The 12887-nt window shown below is 42.1% G+C and overlaps 1 long non-coding RNA gene across 1 annotated transcript in view; it reads left to right on the top strand.

The window, feature by feature from the left end:
- The first annotated feature begins 996 nt into the window (after positions 1-996).
- LOC143493315 (uncharacterized) overlaps positions 997-12887 on the top strand; it is a 44736-nt gene continuing 32845 nt past the window's right edge. The window contains exon 1 of the long non-coding RNA XR_013125393.1: positions 997-1126. This is a non-coding gene — a long non-coding RNA (uncharacterized LOC143493315). The remainder of the gene's footprint in view (positions 1127-12887) is intronic.

Raw genomic sequence — 12887 nt, 5'->3', positions numbered from 1 at the left:
TATATTTCAAATATACTTCCTAGTTATATTTTATTTTTGTAAAGTTCTGTGGTATGCCTGATACCGCAGTTTTCATTTTATGAAAATTAATGATTAAATGACCAAAGTTCATAATGAATCACTTTTCTTTGAAGCGTGCTACATCTAGCCGGCTGGGCTTAATCTGCTCTGGACTGATTTTTAATGGGATTTTTAGTACCAGCCTTTCCTTCCTGAATTTCAGGCTTAAGTGTTACAAGGAAAAAAGCAAATCTGTTCTTAGACATGTACACCTTTCATTGTTTTAAATGAAATCACGTGTACAAAGAAGGCATGTTTGTGTTTATACGACGATGAACTTGTGTAAAAGACAACGTGGGGACTGGATGATTGAGGTGATTCATGGGTTAACTCATACTGGTGAACCTGCTAAAAGACCTCACTCTTGTCATATTTGATCTAAGGTCCATAGATCAACTAAAAATCGATCCCCTTTCCCTGAGGATGATAGAGAGATCTTTCTTCACTGTTACTGCCTTTCATTGTCTTGTTTTCTCAGCATTGAAGACACCAGCTTATTTGGTTGGAGACAGAAATTGTAAGAATATAAGAGGATTCTTTTTTTTTAGCAAGGTTAATCAAATTTAAGCTTAAAAGGGTATTGTCTGATTCATACTTAAGGTAAATCAACAATCGATAGGCCTATGTCTGCACTCTGAGAATGTGGGGATAGCAGATTGAAGATGGTGTTGTGGCACCGTGTTCACGGTACTGAGAGTGACTCGTCAGCAGAACGCAGAGGGAGAAACAGGAATAAAAGTGCCTCATCAAAAAGAAATTCCTCAGTTCAGCGTCTGACGGGTACAAGGCAAGCAGGAAATGAAAAGTGTAACACGGCAATGGCGCTGCTTCCCCCACGAACTGCCACAAAAGTCTATTGATTTTTTTTTATTCACCCGGAAACATTCATATAAGGATTTTCTGCAGTCCCAGCTGTACCCAGTAACACAAATTAATATTTCAGTCATGGAAGCGAGGTGAGCTCCGGTGTCAACGTGTGTGTTTACCCCCTTACTTGCAGGTTAGATTGTAGTCGGAGCGATTTTTTGTAGTTAAAAAAACTACCTACGTTTATGTCTGCTTTTTGGTGAGTTTACTATCCACTTGATGCTTTTAATATAATTGAATGGTTTTGTCTTTTTAAATGTTCGTTGATAATATCAAGTGAACGGTCTTGTTCGTATGTCACACATTAAAGCCTCACAGACAAAGCGAGGCGGGTGAAGCGGTAGGTGAGCCGAACCAGCGGGTCCACAGGCCTGGTGTCTCCTGTACATGCTCTCACAGCTAATTGCATCAGGCTTAATTACAACAAGCAGCGCGTAATGGGCCATGCAGGACCAATCCGGCGTGGCGGGAGGCTTGAAGCGACCAGGCCGTACAAACAGGATCGTGTCCGGTTTATGTGACAAGCTTAGCTAGTGAAGATCTCCGAAACACTGACATGTCTGGGAGAGCAGCTCTCTTCGCTTTGTCGAGACTGTTTATTCAGATGTGCTGGGAGCAGGGAAATAGAGCTTGTGTTTAACTAAAGGTGCAATCCGTTTAAGGATGCCAGCAAGCCCGGAGACAGCTGCCTCCGGAAAACATCAGGAGAAACAGGACAGAAACATCAGGACTGACTTATCGCTTATCTATGTATTTATGCATGTGCTCTATTAGTGAGTATTCATGCATGTTAATGGAGCCCCTCGAACTGTGATCCATTTGGGAGCAGCAGATTTATATCCTTAACTGACTCTGTGTGTGTAAGGGTGTGTACCCAGGTGTGTCTCTGCAAAATTAACTGAAATTCCACAACAGGTTTCCATTTACGTAGACTAACCTGTTTTTTTTTATACTCATTTGAATAAAAAAAAAGCCAGTGTACTGGCCTGGTGAAAGCATGTTGAGAGACAGATCGATAGATGAACGGGAAAAATTTGTTTGTTGCAGTATCAAATGCACACAGAATAAATAGACCGCAGACCACACATGCACATAGTGAAAGACACCTGGGCAAAACCTTGTGAAGTTCCTGAGATGAGCAGAATGAGACAACCAGACAGAACTAAGCATTAATTACATTAATTATGTAGTGTTCAAATACACAACCATGGTGAAAGACAGCAGACAGAGAATGAATAAATAGATAAATACATTAGGCATAATTATGCTGTAATTGTTATTGATGTGTGAATAATAACCATACGCAGGTTCTGTCCCATTTAACGTTCTGGAAGACTGGGGGGTCAGGCTGGTATGACAAGACCAGGCACTGTGGAGCTTAATGTTAGGTGACAGTAAAGACCCCAACAGTAAAGGTCACATCAGTATCTTGTTGGAGTAAGCTCATTCCTAGGTGGTCCAGGATATGACATCATGAAGAGGGAAAGGTGCTAATACGGAGACCAGCATGACATTTTGTGGCTAGTTGTCAGGAGAACTGACTGGTGACTGATGGTAGTGATAATGATTATTATTATTATTTGATGTGGTGTTTTATTTTTATTTGTTGTGGTGTAAATGAACACAGGAAACCTGCTACATACGCATTCACGCTTTTTATGATCAGTTGAAAACTGGCATTTCATGTTATTAAATGAAATGTAAATTTAAATAAGAAACAAATTAAAAAATAAAACTCGAAAAATTAAATAATTGTAATAATATGAAATTAAAAAAGTCCTACAAGAGTCCCCTGGCTATTACAAGACATGCTATTACAGAAATTCTCTTTAATAGTCCAGACTGGCTTATTAAATGATTAGTCTTTTTTTTTCCTCCTTCACCATTAAGTATTTCTGGTGTATCGGTGGTAAAGAAATGTACAAGTGTTATTTGCCTGCCTAAATATTTGATCAAATATTACCTAATATTGGTGACAAACACCATCTGACATGAGGACAAACAAAACTTTAAAGAACCTTGCACAGAATTCTGGTCTACCGCATCATATTAGTCCACAATATCAACGGAATTGATTTCTGTATCAAAGTCTGACATTTCTGGGATTGCATGATATTGTTGCAGAGACCCCAAAGGGTTGCAGCATCCGTCAGCCTCATGGGTTTGTAGTGCTGTTAGAACATCTCACCATGTGTGTGAACATAACCACCACCCTTCCATCTTCTCTGGACTTTTAGGCTAATTTCTTGCTGGCTGGTTATGAGGTTTAAGAAGATATTTTGGAAAACTTTTGACTCACTTTTGAGTTCCTAGTAAGTCAGTCTTCAGCCTATGTTCCTTTACTCTGGGGAAAGTTTTGTGATTATTCTCCAAATATGATTTGGAAAAGTAGTTTGGAGGAAAGAAACGAACAGCCTCAAATTCAGATAGCAATACGCAGCATATTCAAGGCTAAGTTATTATTCCAGACCGTGTGAACGGGGCTATGCTCCAGTGCTCAGGAGAAGAGACACGAACGAATGTTTGAAGTCTACAGGTAAAATGACTTGTCCAGCACAGATTATAACACCGGCACATCACAGAGCCAATGGCACGGAGGAGCAGTGCACGGTCGCAGAATCGCACACACACCTGGCCTTTATTACCGCGGGACTTCCTCGCACAGTGTCGTAGTGCGACAGCTGCCCGGTGCTCCTGGGCTTTTTAATTATGAACCAGACCATTATTTGCCGCTTTGCCCCCTGGGTTATTCTTCTCCATAGTGACATCAGTGTCCACTCAATGTGACTGTACGGCTTCATTCTTTGCTTGGAAGTTTGGTGTCGAAGTGCAAACGGTTAACAAAAGGTCAAAACTCTCCAACATCCATAAGGTCCTTCTGTACTTCTTGGAAGTAAAAACGACCCACAAAACAAAAAACCCCAAAACCAAAACAAAGCTGTTTATTTCATATTGGTGTCTGAAGGAAATAGATGGAGAAAGAAAGGAAATGTCAAAAGAAATGTCAAATGCCCCGCTGGCCAGCCACATTTTAGCTACCTTTCCAAAGTACGGAGCTCGATGGAAAAGTAGCAGTGGCCATTCTTTGTCTCGAGACAGGTTAGTTCACTTTGACCTTCTGACAGCTTGATGTAAAATGGAGCGACATAATGGCGGCGGTGTGAGTTGGGGTCACAAGGCGGTGGTGTGAGTTTGGCTCACTCTTAACTTGGCTGAAGAGCAGCGTGGTGTGTGAAGTTCAACTTCAGTCACGCGACCAGAAGTCCACTCAAATGAAGCGAGAGATTATGCAGGAGAATCCGGCGTGGGTTGACATTGCTAATGGCGCGGTCAGCGCTAGCCTATGCTAATCACATTAGAAATCTAAATTTTGTTTTGAGAAGGTAGCGCGTGCAATTATGCATGCAGACACACATTATGCAAAAACAGGAGAGACAAAAAAAGTGTTTTTTTTTTTTTTTCCTACAGATCTTTCCTCACTATGTTTTAACATTGGCCCAAACTGTAAATTTTCAAGGCATTAGACTGTTCTAGCCAGTGGAGCCGTCAGCCTGATGGAGAGTGTGTTTATTGCAGTTACTTATGTCTTGAAGCTAACAGCCTGAAAGGGTTGACGTCGAGACTCTTACTCACGCTGTCAGACTTAAGCGTGTGTGTCCTAATCTAGCCCTAAAGACTGCCAGCGACTTTTACTGCATACATAAAAAATTACGCGTCCCCAGACTTTTGATTTGCATGTTTGCAGAGTGTTAATTTATTGCTTAATCAATTATCCATTAAAGCTGGCCGTGAGCTGAGGAGTGTGTGCTGGTATTTTCTGGGCATTAGTATGCTTACCACTTCCCCCTTGCCTTTGATGTTAATATACCATAGCGGCCTGCTTATTATTACTCTGGCTTAAAAAGCAGGGAAATACATTTCTCTCTTCTTTGTCGTTTGGGAAACTGTGTTAAGCCATAACATGACCGTGGATGTCATTGTCCTAAGTGTTCAAAGCTTCTTCCTGACAGCATCCTATGTAAAAAGCCAGTGCTTGCTTTCAGTCATACAATTTGAATGGTAAAATTCATGCCAACAGATGATGATGTGATACAATACAATACAACAAAATTTACTCTTGCATAGAAAAATATGTAATTCTGCCCTGACCTCTAGGGGTCAGTAAAGATTCAGTTACCTCCAGACATTCTCTTCTCTCTCTCATCCATAGCTCACAGTCTCTCTGCCATGAGAGCAGACCTCATTTGTTCTTGGCTGGCTGGTCCCAGACATGACATATTATTCACATTATCATCAGTCATGCTGAAAGCAAGTTTGAAGCTGGCAGTAAAAGTGTACGGACCAGCCTTCTGAGGCCCTGATGGAGTGAGCTTAATGCAGGAGAGAGCTACAAACATGACACAGGCTGGGAGAGCGATTCCTCTTAGAGTGGAAATCGGTGTGTTTCTGTGCGTCGTGTGTGTGTGTGTGTGTGAGGAGAGACGGAGGAAAAATAGCGGAGTTGCGTGTTAGTGTGGGTGTGGACATGCACACATACGAGAGAAAGATTTAAAAATGGAACAAAAGCTGAAGTGTGAGAGACGAACGCTGGTGGGTGGGAGGTGGAGGTATATCTGTTGCATATGTGACTTTCCAACAAACCACAAAGAATCACAGATTTGCTTCTGTCCTTGAGTTCAGGTGATGCCTTTGATCTGGGTGCCGTCTCGGGCATGTGTCGCGTACTCGTGTGGCCTTGTCGCGACACAGGAGTTCAGCATCATGTCTAACATGGTGGAGAAAACGGCGCCCCGGTCTCAGATCCACAGGGGGCTCGGTGACTGCAGCAGACAGCTCAAACACACCACACATTCTACATTACTGTTAGAAGTCAGAGTAGAAACGCGGGCGATACAGTGTTCTCTCTTATCTCTCTCTCTCATACACACACAAACACCTCTCTCTCTCTCCTCTCTCTCTGCACCTATCTTTGGGAAAGGAGGCACAAGAAATTGGAGCATTCAGCAGACAGCAACGACGATGATCGTAATGAATTTCTTTGTCTCTTGTTTACTCAGTCAGCTCACCTCTCCCCTGTTCCCCTGCCTGCCTCTCTTTCTTCAATCTTTCAACATGCTCTGCAGCAGCTAATCGCGGTATCATTAGTCCTTTCTGGCCACTGTAGTGCTGATTCAATTTTCCTGCGTGCGGGGCATGTGGGAATACTGTGGACGCCTCATTACTCGGTTGGCTTTATGATCGCTCAAACCATCTAGCCCATCCTGCTCCCTGTCTTCTCCAAATCACACATGTGGCCATTAAAAAAAAAAAGCCAAACTGAGAGAGATGCTGGCCGGACCAGAGGCTGAAATGTTTTGGTTGAAAGAGGCAACAGACATGGTGAGTAAAAAGGAAAGACTGAGCTGGGAGAAAACAGTTTTATTTTAAAGTAGAGCAGTCAGAAAAATATCGGAGCTGGGGCTAAAAGTATCACTGCACTCTGAGCACTGCTGGGTTTAAGAGCAACCCAGTTTTGGGGAGTAATAGGATGAGGCCATAAATATCGCTAAACACGTGCTGGTGGGTGTGGTCGGCCAGAGCCTTCACCTAGTTGTTCGGTTTCTTCCAACCATGATTTAAACGAGATCTGTGTAAAATTCCTAATATTTGCTTATGGCCCAGCTGCATATATTAGACTACCCTTTTCCCATACTTTTTATATCTTTAACCAACTGAGATGTGCCTCCCTGTGCTTAAGGTAGAACTGTGATTCTCAGATGCTCCTCTTCGAGAGTCTGTGATGTGGTGTAATCATTCAACAGACAGAATTACTTGCTCAGTTATTACCCAGCAACTGGGCTGGGATGAAGATATATATATATATATTTTTGGCACGTTGTACTATTGCTGAGAAACGCCAAAAAATGTGGTGGCAGCTTGGTAATTGTTTTATGGCACCACAGTTCGGTAAAGACGTCGGTAGTTGAGGAGGTTATTTGTTGTTCGTACATGTAGCGTTTGTGTAAAATGGATTGCAGCATGATGTGGTAAACAGAAAAGAGAAGCAGCTCTATAATCCTTGAGTAAAATGTGCCATTCGGTGGGGTTTCTCCCTTATGCCATCCTTGGAAGTTTTACCCTCAATAGTACAGATGGATACTATAAAACTGTTAGGACTCATTTTGAGATCCCAGACAAATATTCAGAATCTCCAGTTCGATTACAGTCTGCTCCTGCGGTCCAGCCAAAGGGTCATCATGAATGCTGCGATCATATCAGCCATGTTTGATGTTCTCACAGTGATCTCGGCATAGCTGATGTAGTGCAAGATGATGAGTTTTTTTGAAAACGAACCAAAAACTGTCAGTCAGCTGACCGTACGCCTGTCCAATGGAGGGTGCAGTTTTTGTAATAACCAAAAGAAAATGACATGGCATTTCCTGTGTAGAAGAGGCCATGTTGTGAAAAACTGTGTACTAATCTAATACTTGAACAAAGCACCAATCCTGTAGTCCAATATGATAATACTTCAAATTCATGGAACCTTCATTATTTTAATCTTCACTGAGATTCAGAGACTTATGATTAGATTGAGTAGAACAGTGGCAGAGAAGTGCAGAGAGGTGTGTTGATTAGAAATTAGTAACATAATTGCGACCAAGAAGGGATCAAGCTTATGTTCAAACAGCAATGACTGTTTAATCTGCTAAACTCCAGGCTGATTATTGAGTTGTTCTCTACAATATTAATCTTATGGGCTGGGGCTCGTTTACTAGGTTAGACACTCTCTTCGGATATTCGTGAACTCACAGTGGATGTCTGTGAGCGATGACATCTCTTTTATTTAACCAAATAAGACGTTCTAGACCAAAACAAATCCAAAAGTAATCCATCTCAGTGGGGGGGAAGCAGCAGGGAAACAAAAAAAAATGAATGAGGAAAAACAAAGGAAAAGATAACCAAAGAGACGAAAAAAAATAAAAAGATCTCCCATTCTCTGATCTGCTAGCTAGTGATGCAGATTTGGATCAGGAGAGGGCATGGCTTGGCCCATGTTTGTCCAGCATTCTTTGGCCTAGTATCTGGGAGAGAGGGAGAAATTACTGACATTCCTTCTGTACACTACTGAGGCTGGTGGCTACTTTCGTATGTTGCCAGCCTGACTTGCATCACCTGTTCCCGTCAGTGATGGGCTGCCATGTAAGATCTCGTGATCTTGGCCTTCAGCAGGTTTGAGCAACTGTCCACAACAATAGTGCCCTTGGCACAGCTTCAGCTCTCTGGTGCCTGGGACTCCGGCTGGGATCTCGTAGATTTCCGAGGTTCCAGAGTTGCCACAATCTGCCCCCTCCTCAGGAGATGTGGAGGGCCAGGAGGGACAGTCTCAGGAACTGACACTGGCTGGCCATCTTTAGTATAGCAAGACCCAGACCACTGTTCTTTCTGCAAGTTGAAGTCCTGCAGGGCCAGGAACCATCAAGTCATTGTGGCATTGATGTCCTTTGGCTGCTCCATCCCTTATACGGGAACGTGATCTGTTGTCATGTTTAATGTTTACCTTCAGGTAATACCAATGCTTCTATAGCACCCATGTCAATACTGTCAATACCTCCATTTCCACCATGGCATATTTCCACGCTTCAGTTTTTGGCTGATTGTATAGGACAGGATGTTCCTCCCTCTTAAAATCCTTGGACAGGATTTCCTAAAGGCTGCCGCTGATGGTGTCTGTCTGGACTACAGACGGTCTGGGTTGCTGAGGATGGGACCATCAGTCTCGTGGTGATTGATATCATGGTGGCTGGAGTCCATCTCAAGGTCTTAGGTGGCCTATCTTTGGTAAGGTCTGAAAGAGGGAGGCTGTTGAGGAGAAATCTGAGACAAAACACCAACCAGAAGACGTGTACCTGGGTCTTGATGGTTGGTCCTTGGCATTTGCAAATAGCTTCAATTTTTTTCTCAGGTTCTCCCTCTACTGTACTCTAGGTACTGCACAGTAAGGGCCTCAAGTAAGTCCAATCCACCCAGGGCTTCAAGAACCATCGAGAGATGTAGAAGGTGCTCGGACAAGTTTTCTGAATGGATGATAACATCATCCAACCAGGCTGTAGCATATTTCTGACAGTACGATATCCGTCAGTGTTTGGAACATGGCTGGTGCCCCAAGCAGACTGAGTGGATGAGCGTGCGATTGCCAGTGTCCAGAAGGTTTTGCCTTGTCGGTTGATGAGCTTCTCCACTCGTGGGTTTCTCCAGGCTTCCTTTGCCACAGCGAAGAGACAACAGGGCCGGAGGTCCATACAGCAACACGAAGACGATAAAACGATTGACGGGTCAATTGGATCTCACAGATGGCAATAAGGTATACAGGACTAGGAAGTCATAGTTGCTTTCGTGTTGTATCTTTCAGGCAGTGGAGGATTCATTTGTCTGAGAATGATGCACACAAATGTGTAGTTGTTTGATTCACAGTTTATATACCTCTTGCATTATATACCTCTTACATTAGTCTTGAGTAGACCCACCGCTGTTCCCTGGTCCATGTGTAGTTCCTTGGGGAACCCCACCCAGCTTATTAGCAATAACAGCTTGTGGCTATTGTGGCTACTGAGGAGTGTGTAGAACAGTCCACCAGGACCAGTATGTACCAGTGGCCCCACAAGTTCCATTCCCAGTAGAGAAACCTGTGAAGGTATGGCCTACTAAAAGCAGACGTGTACCTATAGGTCATTGGTTAAAGTTCTCCGTCACCACGACGGATTTCCGTCATATGAATTTTTTGGGGAAAAAATCCGTCAATTCTTAATAATAATAAACCACACACGTGCACGTGCTATCTGTTTTGAGGCTGAAATATGATCCTCTCACTGGATCATCAGTGCTGGATGGATGACGGCGGTGTCGTTTGATTGACTTGCGGGTCATCCCGCCTTCTGATTTTCGTACATTACGTACAAAAGCTACCTCCCTCCTTCCTTAAGTCCAGTTTGTTTTGGTCAGTTTATATTTTCAACTTGTTTGGTCGTGCCGAAGACATTGCTTCGATTCAATCGACATAAACATCATACAACATCATACAGGCGGTCCCCGGGTTATGAGTTTCCCGAGTTATGATTTTTCGTGGTTATGACACATCTCCCATTTGCTGTATAAAGCCTTGTTTGGACTTAAGTGGTTCTGCGTCGTAAACGGAACTTGATGTTTGGTGTGCGCGACGGAAAAATACATGGTTACGTGGCTCGGGACCAAGGAGGACAGCGTCAGGATAGGTGTTAGGATAGGAAAACTGTGTACAGTACATTATTTACGTACAGTATGTACGTATGTTCCAACTTACACCGAAAAATGGTTTACGACTCGAATCAATACAGTCAGAGAAAAAAGGTGCATTTTTCTTCCATTTAAAAAACTTCTTTCTTTCTAAACCAGTTTTAACATGGATGGTGTTGTTCTGTTTGTATTTAAAGGCTCTATCCAGTGGTGTGATTTAATTGGCCATTTTTGGACTTTTGATTTTTTTTGTAACATATCTACTTAAAGCAGGTAATCTTACTGCTTATGTTTTTGCAATAGTGAATCTGATAAAAACAAGAGAGCTTCATACCTTTTAAAACTCACCAGGGTTCACTTTAAAATACATTTCTGGAGGAGGACCCCAGATAACCCATTATATGTACAGATCATTTACGTACATTTATTGCTCATTACATTTTGTCGCTTCATAGATTCTCTCTTCTCTCCTTACATAGGCTGTTTAGATTCTTATACTTTATAAATGTGTTTAATGTGTAGAATTAGGCAAAAGAGGCCATGTCCCAACTACATCACATTTTCAGTAATTGCTGGCATTGTCTTTTGCCAGGAAATTTTTCAGTCAAATGAAAAGTTCTTGCTTTAACCCATGCTATAGGTTAATCATGATGGCCTCATCATTAATAAGATCAAAACTGTTACTGTGTAATGTAGTAATGCTATTAGTTTATCTCTTTTGAGTGACGACAAAGTATTGAGAATGATCTTTCTGAGTTAGCAGTAGCCACACAAGGACGTATACACAACTGAAACATTTTTTCTTACTCTGTGAAGTCCTTGTTTGCAAAAGTAGTTTCTACATATGTAGTCAGTCCAGTTTCGTAGATTGTGAGCAGTGTTTAAATTTGAGTGAGGTCATTCAGATGCAGGTGTAGGGCTGCTTGGTTCATATTGGTGAGAAGCTGAAGGGATGTCCAGTTGACCTGAGTGAACCCCACTTCTGTCACAGAATTCACAAGTGTTTGTTCCCTTCTTGTAGCCATTTGCATCCACCTGCATTCGAGCTCTGACCTCATCAGGTCAAGTGCTTCAAAAAATCCCCATCTCCATAGTGATTCATCATTTTCTGACACAATGTCCTCTGCAGCTGTCATGTTGCAAGAAAGCTTTCTGCATTTCCTGCTGTTAAATTTCAGGTTGTTGACAGCTGCACATGCCTGCATTTTATTCGTAATGTCTTCAACAACGTTCTCCTCTTTTAGTCCATGTATGTGTTATTTGAGTTCTCCTGCACTTGCGTGCACCTGTAGAACTGCTTGTTTTTGCCACAGATTCAAAAGGGCCAAGAAAGCGCGTCACAGACGTGAATGCCCAAAACACACAAAGCTTCCATAGTGTTCTTGGGAAGCCACGATATATTAATGCACACATCCTGCTGTAGCGCACATAGTGTCTCTACACACGGCTACTGCCCACTTTTAATGTCACCTTGTTGGACAGAGACCAAGTATACCACCCACATCTTCATCACCAAAGAAACATTTGAACGTTTGTCGGTTCCCTGATGAGATTTGCCGTGTTCTGAACAAAGTTCAGGGTGTCTGCCACCAATCACACATCTCATGCTAGTTCTTCCTGCGCCGTATCTAAAGAATGATTGCAGCAATGTACAAACAAACAAACAAGGGCAAACAAACAAAACAAGGGCATACTGCTTTCAGCTGGCATTGCACACCAGTAATGTGACCAGACTAGTTAGCTGCACAATCAAAACATTACAGTTGTATTTTGTCCAAAGTTCAAATGCAAGAAAATGTCCTTAACACAGGAGAATAAAGCATGATGTTTTGTTTAGTGTGGGCTAAAAAAAAATTATAATAATAAAAGAAAGCAAATTATTGGGTCAGGTTTGGATCAGCAAAATGCGTATGGCAGCTGAACTGGTCTGATCAAATGTTCCAGGCAGCAGTCGATCCACAGTAAAGGCAGCGGGAAACCTTAAAGTATTTATTATTAAAGTATTTACTCCGTCATGATGAGACCCTGATGGACGAAGAATTTAAGCCAACTGAAGGCTAGTTCTTTTGCTATGAGGTCAAACCAGCATTGATGGGTGTATGATTAATTATGGATGATAAATGAAAGCATGATTTTGTAGTATTTTGTAGTATTTTTTGTAGTATGCATGATTTTGTAGTATTTTGTAGTATTTTTTGTAGTATGCATGATTTTGTAGTATTTTCTCATCCTTCCTCTGCATGCTGCTCTCTCTCATTTTGGTTGGTGCTGTCAGTTTCTGTCAAAGATCGAACCGATAGATATTTTTTACCACTGCTTTTTGTTAATTGTGGTTTAATGAGGCTCTTATAAATGGGATTTTGTTTTTTGGTAACATGAAATACTGACAACAGAATGTAAAATGGTTGCTAAGTTCAACCACACATGACGCACGTCAAACACAAACGGCAGCGAGAAATGTAGCTGGCTGATTTTGAAGATGTATGAATAAAATCGCAAACTTTCCCCTTCAAACAATACAGACACAGATTTGTTTGAACAAAGTACTTGGTGTTAAATTTAATTTATTAATTGATAATTGCAGTTACACAATCCTGGAGCTAGGGGGTGCTGCTGCAGCCTCTGCACTCCAAACTCCCACTTCCATATGAGGTCCCATCCGTAGATCCTTGGGGCATAAAGGGTTGAGCTCATTTGCACACAAATAAGCC

The sequence above is a fragment of the Brachyhypopomus gauderio genome, unplaced genomic scaffold (assembly GCF_052324685.1).
Source record: "Brachyhypopomus gauderio isolate BG-103 unplaced genomic scaffold, BGAUD_0.2 sc84, whole genome shotgun sequence".
In the NCBI taxonomy this organism is placed as follows: domain Eukaryota; kingdom Metazoa; phylum Chordata; class Actinopteri; order Gymnotiformes; family Hypopomidae; genus Brachyhypopomus; species Brachyhypopomus gauderio.
Note: the sequence above shows the minus strand (reverse complement) of the source record. Positions and strands in the feature narration are given on the sequence as shown.